This window comes from Pyrgilauda ruficollis, unplaced genomic scaffold, assembly GCF_017590135.1.
Source record: "Pyrgilauda ruficollis isolate IOZ18807 unplaced genomic scaffold, ASM1759013v1 scaffold55, whole genome shotgun sequence".
NCBI classification, from domain to species: Eukaryota; Metazoa; Chordata; class Aves; order Passeriformes; family Passeridae; genus Pyrgilauda; species Pyrgilauda ruficollis.
The window spans coordinates 4,620,088-4,634,752 of NW_024527155.1; the positions used below are offsets into that span (position 1 = coordinate 4,620,088).

General features: G+C 44.8%; 1 protein-coding gene and 1 pseudogene across 1 annotated transcript in view; one reads left to right on the forward strand and one right to left on the reverse strand.

Annotated features, from left to right (window-relative positions):
• The window catches only part of PTPN5 (protein tyrosine phosphatase non-receptor type 5), a 78,310-nt gene extending 71,271 nt beyond the window's left edge, over nt 1-7,039 (reverse strand). Inside the window, exon 1 of the mRNA XM_041481079.1 lies at nt 6,917-7,039. The gene's annotated coding sequence lies outside the window, so the exon portion shown is untranslated. The remainder of the gene's footprint in view (nt 1-6,916) is intronic.
• A 3,252-nt stretch (nt 7,040-10,291) lies between these two features.
• Nucleotides 10,292-11,064, forward strand: LOC121360929 (annotated as a pseudogene).
• The last annotated feature ends 3,601 nt before the right edge of the window (nt 11,065-14,665 follow it).

Below are 14,665 nucleotides of genomic sequence, written 5' to 3' on the forward strand. Positions count from 1 at the left end.
ATATCACTGGTGTTACAAACAGAATATGGTTTCCCAGTGAAGGGGAGTAGCAACTATCTATCCTCAGGATAGGAACCACAAGGATTGCTATTTTCTGGAGTGTGGAACTAGGGGGGAAAAAATACAACCTCATCTAGAAAGTGATATGTACGCTGGTCCAAATGAAGTCATCACCTAAATTTATCTAAGCCACCCTCACTAGGAGGTGAAATCAGAAGGGAATTAAGCTAAGAGGGGGAAATCAGAAGGGAACTAAACTATTTATGAAACAGCAATCTAAGTAATATGTTACAGTTTTAATAAAGGGAGTTGTGCACAAACTTCATATTAGTAAATACAAATGGTCCTGTTCAGTCTTTAAGAATGTCAAAGTTTCAAGTCTCTGCTTGTAAGAAAGTCAGAAACAACACAGGCAGGTTGTTTAAAAAATTAAAAATTAAATAACTGAAGGTAATTAAAGCATCCTAAATTGTATTTCCTCAATAAAACACTCATTTGGAAAAGTTTTTCAAGTTAAATTATTCACAATTTTAGACCGTATTTTCTCACAAGTCAGACTTAATTTGTTGTAATATGTCTTTTGACTATCTTTTGCAATGAGTTCATGGGTTGATGTGGTCCCACAGTGCAAATACTCTGCTGTCAATTACTTCAGCGTGTGACATGAGAAACATAACTTAAGCCGTGTGCACTATGAAGAAAATCTAAACTACTTACTGATATTTAACAAATAATTCACTTTTTTTTTTTGAAAAATCAATTTCCTTCAAGCATCCTGTTTGTTCCTTTGCATCAATAGCCCCCACTGTCAGGTGTCTACTCTTCCTTTGCCATTTAAAACAGTTTTATATTTAACAGACTTAATATTACAGACTAGTGCTATTCATATGCCAATTCTCAACATCTAATTCTTCATAACACTTAATATGTGTTATCTTTATCTGAACCCCTCACACTTGAATAAAGACATCTCCAGACACACAGAATTCATAGGAACTAGGGACATGGGGATTTCTAGGTATAATTGTGGTTTCAGTAAACATGCATTTCAAGAAGTAACAAATGTTTATCACAGAACATTCTGAGTAGGAAGGGATCCACAAGGATTGAGTCCAATACCAGAGTCACTTTGCTGCACCAGTAACACAAGATACAACATCACCTGAAGAAACAACTACACCTGTAAATAAGAAGTATTCCTCCAAATGTAAAATATTCTGTTCACTCAATATATACAGAACAAACAAAGGAGTGGATATCTAAGAGGACTTTTAACCTTAACTTCTCATATTGGGTTGACAGATGAACATGTATATCTTTGCCAAAGCACACGTACCTCAAAGATATTTGCGCTCTTGCTACATCTCTACTTGCACTGTTAAAGGGCTCCTTTCATTGTTTTATCCTCCTTTAGGTTTAGATTTGATTTTACCAACTGCTGCAATACTAATTAAAATCTAATAGTCTGGCTACACAGGGCTACACACCAGAATAGTCATTCCAAATATTCAGGCATGTACATTTCCAGTTCACAGTCTGATTGCATAAGGGCCACATGTGTGTGGAAAATAAGCTTGGTATGCTAATATCCGTGGATTTCCGTATGCAGATTAGTCCTCAATTTCCCAATTAAATAAACCCATCTTCCACATCTCTCGGGGTCACACAGAATGAGAGACAGCATTTGATAACTGCCTACTTACAAATACAAATAGAACCATATTTTGCATTTATTGTTTTTTTACAAGGACTGTATAATGAAGATGAAAGGAAATATTAGGCAGAGATAAAATTCTTCCACTTTTTGAAATGGAAAAATCTAAGTCCACTGGACTTGCCCATTAAAATATCTAGTGATGGCGGGTTTTTTCCCCAGAGCAGTGATCAATCATTTATTTGCCAAGAATTGTGTTTGGTTTATATTTAATATTGTGGTTACAACTGCAGAATATATTTCAGGGCATCACATGCAGTGTTAGTGTCCTGGTCTCCCAACTTCCAACCCATTCCCTATTGACAGGAGCCTGTGCTGCAAAAGGGCTCAGGGATTAAACAAAAAGTTCTGTAAGGGTATGGCAATGATTCATATGAGATATTTTGCATATTTAATTACATCAAGGACTTTGTGACCTTGGTCAACTGCAGGTTTCAAAGAGCCTTCTGCAAGTGAACCAACAGCACTGGAACACACAGCTTCCAAACAGAGACTCCTTTGGAACCAGTTATGTTATATAGCTTACACTATCCATTTCCTTGATTTCCAAGCAGCTCTGGAAACAGTCATTCAGAAAAGACAGGTGCAGATCACAGGTTCACCAGGATAAATTAAATGTCATCCTCTAATGTAGAGTGCTTCAATTCACACCCACTAGTAGAAAAAAAAAAAAAAAACCAACAAAAAAACCACCTAATTGCTCCCCAGTTGTAATAATGTAATAATGAACTGAACAGAAACAAACATATCTATACAGCTCCTGAAAGCAGTTTCTAACCCACTATTAAGTTTCTTCAGTACAAAAACTTCTTATAAAGCCAAGGACATCCAACTGTCCTTCAGACATACAATTTCAGACTAGACTACAATGACATCTTATGCTGTCAGCGTCTGCTAGGAACTCTATCCTCCATCAGCTTCTTGAAGGAACATTCTTATCTTGCACAAAACTGCTGCCTTCAGAGTCCTGGGTGCTCATCAGCACTTCTAATGAAACCTGATCTGTACATAATCAAGAGGCAGAACAATTCTAGCTGTACACAGACTACAACATTGGAATGATTTTTAAAAAGCAGCATAATCAAGACTAGCTGTGTCATAGCTTATACAGTTTGATGAAGTGGTGTATCCACACAGACATCAGTTTAGATGGTGACATATCAGCTGTGGGTGTGGCAGTGGGCAAAACTAGCAAGGAGCAGGCTCTGCACACTGCAATGATTGGTAATTTCTCATTGAAGCTTTCAAAACCTGCCGGAAACTCCAGCCCATCTGGAGGTAACAAGTTTACACACACCAGATTGCAAAGACAGTCATCATCCTAAACAAATGCATGGACATAAAACATATTACATGTAGTTTTCACTCTTACTGGCATTCACTGCTGTTTGAGCCCGGCCTCTCATATTTCATTATTTTCTAGAAGATGGTCTAAGTGGCTTTATTATGTACTGTAATAAAAAAGTTATTTATTATAAGGGAGGTCACAATTTATTTATAATACATTATCTATATTTATTTACAGATAAAGGAGGTCACAATCTCTCCATAACTTAAGCAAGTTGCTTATACCTGAAGGGTGAGTTTGTGTCAAAAATGAGCTACTGTCAACACATGCAGTTGTGTCCACAGGACAGAATTGCTATAAAAATACAGAAAGTTGCACTGTCTTGCTGTTATACCCATCCACACAGAAGTAAAACACAGAATGAAACTAAATATGATACTGAATTGCAGAACAAGAAAGAAATAAAAATTTTATGCTAGAGATCCAACTCCTAAAAATACGTAATATTTTTGGCAGCTACTCATGACCTTAAACCAGGGCTACCAGACTGATACTTTCTATTACATCCATCTCCTAGAGCTGCAAGCAAGGATCTGAGCCCTACTGAAACAAGTTAGGAAAGGCTGCTCCTGCCCCAAAGAGGTTAGGAGTCAGGTTACATGCAGCAGGTCACTAAACAATGAAGGACTAAGTAAAAAAGACACAAACCAATAATATATTACCTACTGGCATTCTAGCTGGTCACAGATCAGGACTCTTATAACACAGGAGCTTGAATCTGATTCCTAAGATGTGGATTATTACCATAATAACTGAGCTCTTTAAAGTTGCTCAAAATCACAGGACAGTCTGGTTCTGGGTAGAATCAAGACAGTCTTAATTCTGGGTAGAATTAAGAGAGGAGTCTGAAAAGAACATGAGCTCCATCATGAAATAAAAAACACAGTGATGTTCCAGAGATGTTCAAAACCCTTGCTGTTCTTGACTATCATAGCTTGCTCTCTCTGTGGCAGCATGGATACATACAGCACACACATACTCTGCATCTCTGCTGGCCTTATTCCACTAAAGATGCTTTAGTGCAAATCAGTCCTCCAGTTCTTAAATTTCATTTGCATGTTCTCTTTGCAAGGAAGTCCCAAATATTCTCTAAAGTAGAAGCATATTATCTCTGAAATCTCAAGATAAAGTCTCTAAGCATCAGTTTAAAAGAAGAAGCTGGTGTTATCATAAGTTGAATCTTGGGTCACATCAGTCACACGCTCCTGTGGCCTACACAGGGTAAGCAGGAAACTGAAAATTAACTGTGAGAGCAAAAGTCTCAGTTATGGGATTCTGTCGTGCACCTTTTCAAAAGCTACAAGTCAGAAAGGCTCTTCTACAAAAGCCTACACGCCTCTAGTCTCCACTGACTCTTCTTCCTTTGGACTCAACATTCCACAGGAGAGAGGGATCAACCAGCCAAACCCAACCAAACTCCCTGCCTTTCAGAAAGGGTTGGCTTATGGGCAATTGGGAGGGAAAGCCAAGCAAGTGAAATTCTTCTGTGCAGTTGGTTAGGGAAATTTAGTAATTTCATTCCTGAAACACAAGTTCCCTAATTGTACATTACTTCACGCCCTTTGCTGAACAAACTTAACTTCCCTGTCATCTCTTCTGTTGACAAACCCAAACCATGGCTGACCTTTTCAGACAGAGACACAGAGATCTGATTTTTTTTTTTCAACTGCAAATCAGTATAATTGCTCCTGCTGCAGCAACATCTGCCTTTCCAGATACTGAGAAAGCAGAAACTGGAAAGCATCCTGCTACATAATGGAATTCTGAGATCCAGAAGACAAAAGAAATGCTTGTAAAAACTTCTCTAATCTTTCCCCCACCCCACAATTTTTTTTAAAGCATAAACCATGTAGCAGAAAAAAACCCCACATAACAGAAAACAGCTCTTCCATTTCAGTTTAGGCACTTAAAAGCTATATGTGTTTATTTGCCTTTTGTGCTTTGTACTTAATCAATATTAATACCAAAAGATGCATGCTATAATTGTTCAGATTTGCATTCTTTTTGTGCTTTCTGCCATTTATCACACTAAATTGTTACCAAATTGATGGTTTTGCTATTTAAAGGCTCTTGTTCTAGTTTTACATGCATGACATCCAGTTGGCAACTATTTCTGCAGTGGAGTGACAAACATTTTAAAGCCCTTAAACCATAGTACTGCTAAATAAGAAGTAAAAAACCTAACAAATCAATGACACAATCCTACAGAGATTGTGTCATACACCTACAGAATAATGCCTGTTCAATTATAACAAAAGGAATAAAACAACCAAACGTGATGTGCTTACCTTTCTGCACATACCTACTGAGAACGTTTGGACTCATTATTTGCAAATGTAGAGTAAGAGTACTCATGTCCATTTCATCCACATTCAAGTCAACTGGCTAAATTTTCTCTCTCAATGGGCACATATTGAGCCCCTGAACTATCCTTGGCTTCAAATGTACAACACTAACTCAAATATATCAATGAGAACGTTGGCAAAAATCACTACATTCTGCTACTCCAAAGGAACAAACTGGAAGTAGAGCAAGCAGTGAGAAAATTTGCTTCAGCTATCCTGCACAGTAAAATTCAGCACCCTTGTCATGCACCACACAACTTGTGCTGAAATCAACATGAGCTCTGGGTCTGTCGGAGATTTGAACTCGATTAAGTGCACAATTTATACAACAAGGAAGTTACCATCTCAAACTGACTAACAAAACATTGTGATCAAATACAAAAATTGCTTCCTCAGTATATGCAACATTTTCAAATAAAATAAAGAGGGTAATGCAGCCACATTTCTTCTGAATCTGTGATTTGTTGCTCTAACACAAACACAGAACCTGACCATCAGCTGTAAATCGTTGCCAATCAGGTGGCAGCCAGCGGAGCTGTATCTGAACCTCAACAACTTTGTAAATAACGCTGCAATACAAAAGGCTAAACCTACTAAATCTGTTTTTCCTTTCTCACATAACGCAACAATCCCAGTCTCACCAAAACCTAATTGCATAACAAGATAGCCGTATGTAAAGTTTGAAGGAAAACATTGTCTTAATTGCAAATTAGCTCACAGGGCACAAATGAATGCTGTTCCGTTCCACGCATAACTCTACCAAAATCCAGCTGCACAGGACTCCAGGTTCCCAGCACTTTATTGCCTACACCGGCAGCTATCCTGCTCTCAGCACTGCCATCTAGGAGAGAGATGGCCCGTACCGCGGGCCGCCTGGAACATCAGCTCCCAGGCAGCAGCATTCCCGGAAAGCATCGCAAAGCTGTTGCTGCTGCTAAAATTTTAACTGCAGCCGGTAGTTAACTCCCGGCTGTGCCGGTTCGGAAGCAGCCTCCCCCAAATCCCCCAGCCCTTCCCAAGCGAGATCCGCTAGGCGCATACACCGGCATCTGCTCCGCGCGAATCTCGGCGTTCTGTGGCGGGGGAAAAGCCCAGCCTTGTGCGCGCCGCCGCCGAGCCCTGCGGGCGCGGAGCGGAGCGGACGGCCCGGGGGTGCGAGCGGCACCGGAGGGACCGGGCTGCGGCCGCCCGGACACCGCGGGAGCGGCAAGGCACCGCCGGCTGCTCCCCCTGCCCCAGCCCCTCGCCCGGCAGCCCCACCGCGCACCGGCAGGGCTGATGCCACTCGCCCACCTCCAAGCCCCGTCCTTCCCCAGGGGACCGGGCTGCCGCTGTTGCATCTCTCTGCGTGCAGCAGGACGAAACGGGAAACCGGCTGCAGGAAAAGCCAAGCAAAGGACGTGCTCTACCCGCCGCCCCCGCCGCCGGCCGGAGGCTCAGCCCCCGGCGTGCAGCCGCCCCCCGCAGCCCCGGGAGCCGCCGCCGCAGCACGGCACAGCCTCGCCTTACCTCCCCGCCCCGGCTCCGGGGATGCGCCGCAGCTGCTGCCGTGCCCGCCTCCACCTGCGCCGTCCCTCCCAGCCCGGCGCTCAGGTGCGGAGGGAGCACAAAGGCAGCGCTGCGGCACGCTGGGGACAGCGGGCTCTCCCCCGCCGAGCCCCGCTCCCGCCGTCGGCAGCCGCGCGCTCCCCTCCCCTGCCGGTACCGAGCGCCAGCCCACCTCAGTCGCTACGGGGCCGCCCCCCGGCCCGAAAGCGTGCAACTTGCCCCGAGCCTCCCCTGGAAAGCCTCCTGGCGCTGCGGTTGGTGCCGGCACTACGGAGCGCCCCTCAGCCTGAGGAAGTTCCGCGGTCCTGCGGAAAGCTGAGGGGACACGCTGCCTCACGTACCCCCCACCACTGACACCCCCCGGGCTCGCCCCCCTCCGCTGCCCCGGCAGACACGTACGGGCAGCCCCCACAGCGCCGGGGGTACGGACCCTGGGCCCAGATAGGGCGGCCGCTGTCGCCGCTGGATGCGTGTGTGGGGAGGGGGGGGCGCGGGGGGACGACGGACAGGTGACGAACGGCAGGAAACAGCCGCTTCCCCCCCAGCGGGATGGTCTGTGGTGCAACACCGCTCCCGCCTTACCCCCAACCCCGTCTCTGCAGATGCCCCCGGGAAGGGCTGCGAGGCTGGCAGCCGACAACAGCCGCCCCCTCCCCCGGGAAAGCTGTTCTGCCTCCTTCTCCCTCGCTCGCCTTCTTTTCAGCTCGGCCGCTTGACTGACAGGGAGCCTTCCAGCGGCCGCCCACGCGCGCTCCCGTTTCCCTTCAGTCGGAGAGGGAGATGGCGAAGGAGAAAGCATGAATGAAACAGTCAGGCAGCGAGCGGGAGCAGCCGGCCCGGCCCCCGGGAGCGCCGGGGCCGCTGCCGCAGTGATGCCCGGGGGCGGCGGGCTCGGCAGGTCGGCCCCGCGGTGAGGGCAGCCCCCCCCGGGCCCCGCGGTGAGGGCAGCCCCCCCCGGGCCCCGCGGTGAGGGCAGCCCCCCCCGGGCCCCGCGGGGAGGGCAGCCCCCCCCGGCCCCGCTGTGGGCGCCTGAGAGAGGGGAGCCGGCGGCCGCTGACTGCCAGCGGCACCCCCGGCATCTCTGCTCAGAGCGGGCTCAGAGGCCGCCTGAAGACACTGCGACGCCTCTGCTGGGTTTCTGCCCACAGGGCAGAAGGTGGAAGGTTAATGCCTTCTCGAGCCGAAGACACGACTGTAGCCTTAGAGATGCCTCAGCAACTGGTTAGTTCCTTATCTGTAAACCCACTTCGATCCACCAAAGGCAATTCATTTTGCACTCATAAAAAGTCAGCACCTAATACCTGAACTAGGACTACTGTCCAGAAGTAATAGGAGGGAGGAAACAATTTAAAACCCACTTGGTGTTCCCAGTGATTAGTTGGTACTGTGGGATAGCCTTGTAATACTTTTTTCTGTCAGATCAGTTGTCCCAAAAATGCTTGTGACTTGTTAGGCACACACTTCACAATCTCTGGCTGGAGACCAGAGGCTGTCCCAGTGCTTTGGCATGACTATTGTTAAGTTTGGTTTGTGGTGTTAGTTTTAGTAGCCTTACTGCACAAAGAATTAAATGTTCAGGTAGTGGGGGGCCTATAAAGTAAGGGGTTTTGTCTCTATCCATTCACTGAAAATCAGTACTTCCTTTAACTAATATTTTATGTATTTTCTTGACTTTATTCACTGGAATTCTTGATTTGAACAACCGAAGTATTTATTTATTTAAATATCATACAATTGAAATTGAACATTTTCTACTTCTGAATATGCATGGAAAATTTTGTTATATGCTGGTACATACATTGCATGCTGCACTTGAGACATATCTGCATTTGCAGTTACATAATCAATAAACATGGGGTTTTGTCCCATTAATCTAGAATCACATTCTGAGCTGTTTTAAACCAGTATGCCTCCACAAATTTAATGCCTGCCAGAAAATCTATATCAGCTAAAACTTTAGCCTCTGAATTTAAAAAAAAAGCTGCTTTTGATTTCTGTGGAGAGAAGTGTCTTAGGAACTTCATTTTTTAAATTTTGTGTTCCTGAAAACTGAGTGGACAATAAAGCATTGTCAAATCTTTTGTTATAGGACAATAGATGTACCATTATAAGATAAGGCAGTGCAATCCTTTACATATTTTGTCTAAGAGATGCATAAGCAGCTAGAGAACAAAAAAGAAGGATCCTGAAATTACACATGTTTTAGGTAATTACACAGAGATGTTAAAGCATATAAGAAGCCCGCTATAAATACAGTAATAACATCTTATGAATAATGCCTTATTATAAAATCAGTAAATTTACAACATGTAATCAATATATCAGTGGTTACCATTTTAGGACACCTTTAGGACACACTCTAAAAAGCCATGTACCTATGACAGCAAAATGAAACAAAGGAAAACTAAAACAGCTTACAATCAGTAACAGGCATAATGTAGAATCATAACTGACTCTTCTGTGTTATCTATGGAAGATAAAACAGCAGAGATTATAAGGAGCAATAAAATCTTTGACAAAATCAAGGGTGAACACACTGTATCCTCTTTACCCACAAGCAGGTGTTTATCAGTGTTTCATCACAGCAGTTTTAGTCCAAGTCATCTTATCTCTTAAAAGAAAATGACTATATATCATACAATGTAGAAACGTAATATTTAACTGTCTTAGATTGCAATGCAAGATGTAACCAGAAGGACATATTCTATCACCATCTGCTAAAGCCAGGTGGGGCAGTGTTCTACATCTCCTCCACAACCCATCCTCCCTCCAGGAGATATCTGCTGTAAATGGGCCGCTGAGTCTCACTGCATGATTGATAAAATTACATCATCCCATTGTGAGATACTCCACCCAGGGGAGGAGCCAAGCATTCCTACCTGGATAGATGCTGAGATTTGGAACGCCAGGGAGCTTTTTTTCGCTGGATTCCCAGAGGAAGACCAGACTCTTCTACACCACCACCACTGGACCTTCAGAGGAAAACTACGCCCTTCTGCAGGATCACTGCTTCAACAGAACCACATTTGTCGCTCCAGGAAGACTGCAGCCACCATTTATTCAGACTGCTACCAAATCTCTGACCCACAGGGTGTCAGGCTGTATTCTGACTTTGTCTGCTTCAGCAGTAAAACCTTTTTCGTGAGCTAAATATTTCTAAACTTTAAAGAACTGCTGCAGATAAAATTCAAGGCTATAGGACTTAGTTAAGTACTTAAAATTAATTGCTGCAAATAATTCAGGGAGAAGAGGAGAGCTGCAGGCGCACAGGGGAGTGGAACCGTGTGTGGTCCCGCTGGGTGAGACGTGAGTGCGCACAGCCGTGGCCAAGATGTCATGCCCGGGGCTAGTGGCCAGGATGTGGTGGTGGATGCGCTGCCCTGCTTTGGCCAGGGATACGAGGCGCCGGGCAGCCATGGTGCTGGTGGAGGAGAAGATGTGGTGGTACCGAGAGGCAGCCACAATGGTGGTGGAGAAGAAGACGTGGTGGTACCGGGAGGCAGCTGCAGTGCTGGTGGAGGATGTGGTGGTACCGGCCAACCAAGAACTACCTCAGCTACCTGCCCACACACAGGTGCCTACGGTGCCTTCGAGACCGAGATCGTGTGGAACGAGTTCCAGCGCTTGGTGGCCCAGCAGCCCCTGGAACTACTCAGTATGAAGAGGTACGAGCTGCCTGCCCCGTCCTCTGGGCAGAAGAACAACATCACGGCGTGGCAGGAGTGTGTGAACAATTCCATGGCACAGCTGGAGCACCAGGCCGTGTGCATCAAGAACCTGGAGCTCATATTGCAGCACGGCTGCAACGCCTGGATGGTGTACAACGAGCACCTGGTTCATATGATAGAACAAGCCCAGAAATAGCTGCAGAAATTGTGGAAAAACATTCAAGACCTGAACTGGGAGAGGAAGAACATGAGCTCACAGCTGGGGCTAAGCTGCGAGAGATGGAATCCGCGTGGGTCTCTCTTGTCAATAAAAATTATGAGATTGAACAAACTATTGTGCAGCTGGAAAATGAAATTTCACAAATCAAGAGGAAGCATGGGGAAGAAAGCAAGGAGAATATCCAGCAAGATTTTCATTGTCTTAATCCTGGCTTGTCTTAGTGCAGCATGTGTTAAAAACTACAAACCAGACACTTTGGAGATGCTGTATCTGTAGACACCTCTAGCTGGAGTTGTGTGAGATGGTAAAAGTGTATTTCCATAGTTTCTTTTCTTCGTGTTAAATTCACACCGATCGTGTCTTTGGGGCCACCACATGTTGGAATAAATCAGCCGAGAATCCATTTTCTTCATGCAGAAAGCCAATTCTTTATTCACAAAGCTCATATTTGTAGGAAATATTAGAATTCACTGTGTTAAACCTAATTGGTCGGCAATACAGTGAAACTCAGTTCATTGGTCAGTAAGGGCTATTGTATATGCCTATCAAATTTTCTCTCTCTAGATACATTTACATTTTTCCTTTGTGGGTTCTCATGGGACAAATAGTATTGTTTACATAGTTGCATTTCTTTTTCACCCTCAGAATGGATTGTTGTGTTAAAAAAACTTCTCAAAACAGCTTCACATGGGAACTTGCAAATTGCTTGTTAGCTACACTTAGAAGAAATGACAGGCCAGCTTTGGCAATTTTAGCAGAGTGAGGCCTGATTTCATAAGGCCTTTCTTTTATAATTCTTCTACCTGTCTATGCCAGGTCAACATGACTCACCTGCAGTGCATATCACTGCCATAGCTGTTGTAAACCTTCTTCTGAGTCAGAGAATGACTTTATGACCCAGAATACTGGCAGTGAGTACTATCCTAGTGATTTTCCCAATTAAGAGAAAATTGTGAGCTGTATCAGAGCAGGGTGAGTCAGTTTGATGTAAGGGAAAACTAAACAGCTGCACTAGGTCAGTATCCTCTTCCCTTCCAAGAGTCAGTGTTATGAAAACCTGGAATCATCTTGTGATGGGACCTCCTCTGAGAGCTCAGAAAGACTGCAGTGGACCATGGAATCCATTCTCCTTATTCCCAAATGCTCCAGGCTGCTATACCAGCTCACTACCATGGCGTGCGCAGTACCTTTACAGGGTTTTGAGGCTGGCAGCAGCATAGAGCTGAGAGGCAGCAGGGTTTCTCTGCTTTATTCTGAGAAATCATTTTGCTTCTTGAGAGTACCAAAGTGCAGGAGGTCTGACATTAAAACCACATGTGGCTCTCTGTAATTTTTTTTGCTGTAAAACATCCCAAATCTGCCTGAACTGATTTTGAATAACAAAATTTGGGTACCTTGTACTCTGCAGAGAACATGGTGGAATCAGTCAACCACCTACTTGTTGTTAAAATTGTATCAGAAAAAGAAGGGGCCATAATTTGGTATTGGGTACATGGATGAGCTATGAGGGCAGGAAAAACTTTAGTTAGGCTGGTGGCAACCTGGGTTTGCTCTGGTGCTTTGTCACCCTGACACAATTAGGAAGGGTTTCAGTGCGAGTTTGTGGTGAGGCCAACATCAAACACAGGGCAGAGAGTGGAGACTCAGTGACCAGCAACCTGGGTGTATTGCCAGCCATGCCAGGGACTCCAGCGTTGACTCTGGCAACAGCTCCCTGCTGGGCAGGCAGAGGTTGCTGACTCAGGATTACAGCTGGGGTCAGGGTTGAACTTTGGGTGAAGCACAAATATTGAGTCAGGTTTGAGGTAGTGCTCAGAAGATGTAAATCTTTTCGGAGCACCCACTGATACAGCTGTAGAACAGAGGCTATTGCTGAATTTTGTATAAGGGTTTGACCTTGCCTAGAGTGAAGCGTTTGCACTATACTGTGTCTGAGGCAACTGTTAAGGATCCTGGTAAGGGTTAAGGTGGGAATAACTGGGAATTTGTAACATTTGATGTTGATGCATTCCTGCATTCATGTCCTTATTAATAGTCTATGTTCATTTGATTTCATGGTCAAGAAAGTCATTGAAAAATCTAATCCATCTGAATGACTTTGGGTTGTATTTCCTGTTTGACCTGCTGGACATGAGACTCATCTGACCTTGGCTGATCAGCTGGGAAGCAGCTCTGTGGAGGAGTACCTGGGAGTCCTGCTTGGTCAACAAGCTGTCCATGAGCCATCAGTGTGTCCTTGTGTCCAAAAAGGCCAATGGTATCCTGGGGGGCATTAGAAAAGCCATTGCCAGCAGGTCAGGAAGGTGATTTTGTCCCTCTACTCAGCCCTGGTGAAGGCTCTCCTAGGATACTGTGCTGAGCTCTGGGCTCCCCAGCACAAGAGACATGGAGCTCCTGGAGTGGGTCCAGTGGAAGAGTGCAAAGATGGTTAAGGGTCGGGAGCAACTCTGCTGTGAGGAATGGATGAGGGAGCTGGGCCTGTTCAACCAGAACAGATTATGGCCAGAATCTTCAGGAGTCTGTGCAGTGGATTCTGGTTAGAGGAGGAAGAAAATGCACGTGAACCATCTGCAGGCAGAGAACTGGGTTGGTGTGGAAGCACAGGCAGAATGCAGGGAGCTTTGTATGAAATGCTGCCTGCTTCATTGGCCCCTTTGTTTTCTCTCTGACCAACTTTCTTATCTCTGTATGCAGAATACAAACCTAGATAGCTTTACTGAAGGGAACAGAGGCACACCACATTTGTTTTGGTTAAATATGAAATTAAAACTGGAGGGTTGTTTTCATGCAGTAAACTTGGTAGGAGCATAAGGGAGAAATGCAACTTAAAATAGCACTTGGGAAATATATATAGCAAAATGAACAAACAATATGCAGTGAGTCATGTCCAGCGGTTCTTGCAGTAAAAGAGAGGATCTTCTCTGAGGAAACTAGCTGGGAATAACTTTTGTTTGTCTGAAGCTGTAGCTGCGTTCTGGGTACAGCATTTTGGCAGCGGCCAGTGGGTTCCTTTCTGGGTGCAGAGCACTCTCTGGGCAGAGGTAATTGCAGGACTGGACCACAGGCAATCATGCACTGAGAGACCCTGCATAGGCTAGCAGAGAAATCTTCCAGCACAGTTAAGTAAAAAATATTTAAAATCTGGTTTGTCTGGGAAGTGGAGACCAAGAACCATCATTTTACTCATGGCCAAGAGCACTGGAGGATGCCCAAGGCACATGACAAATGCCACTGTCCTGAGGGAATCTGTTACAACTGTTATCCTCTTACCTGCTGTTATGCAGACCTATCTTATAAGCTGATGGCACAAATGCCCTGAAGCAAAACTAACTGTACCAAGGCAGAAGCACAGGGCAGCTCTGTTTTTATGAGCTTTGGAACCATGAAGCCAGAAAGAATTGGCCAGGCTGGGTGGCAGCAGTTTGGCCATCTCTATTAAATATAAAACTCAACACACAGCAGAGAGAAGGGGCTCTGATGACACTATTTCAGCTTTGTTCTCATGGTAACCATTATGTCATCAGGATACCATGGTTACTATAATACTACTTATATTTCAAATGTTAAAAAAGGCAGAAGGAGGAAAAAAAAACTTTTCCCAAAGTTGAGAAAGAGATGTGTTTATTCAGAACCAAGTAGTCACAAGGAAGAATCAACCAGGAGTTATTAATACTTCCTGGAAAAGCCGTTTTGAAACCGTGAAGGATTGTTTTATTTAGCAATTACTATTTCTTACTGTCTCTGTTGTTGTCCCTGTCACCATATGGTGCATGTCCTGGGGTTTCCCCTCTCAGCTTTGTCACCAGCAGCTATTTTGATTAA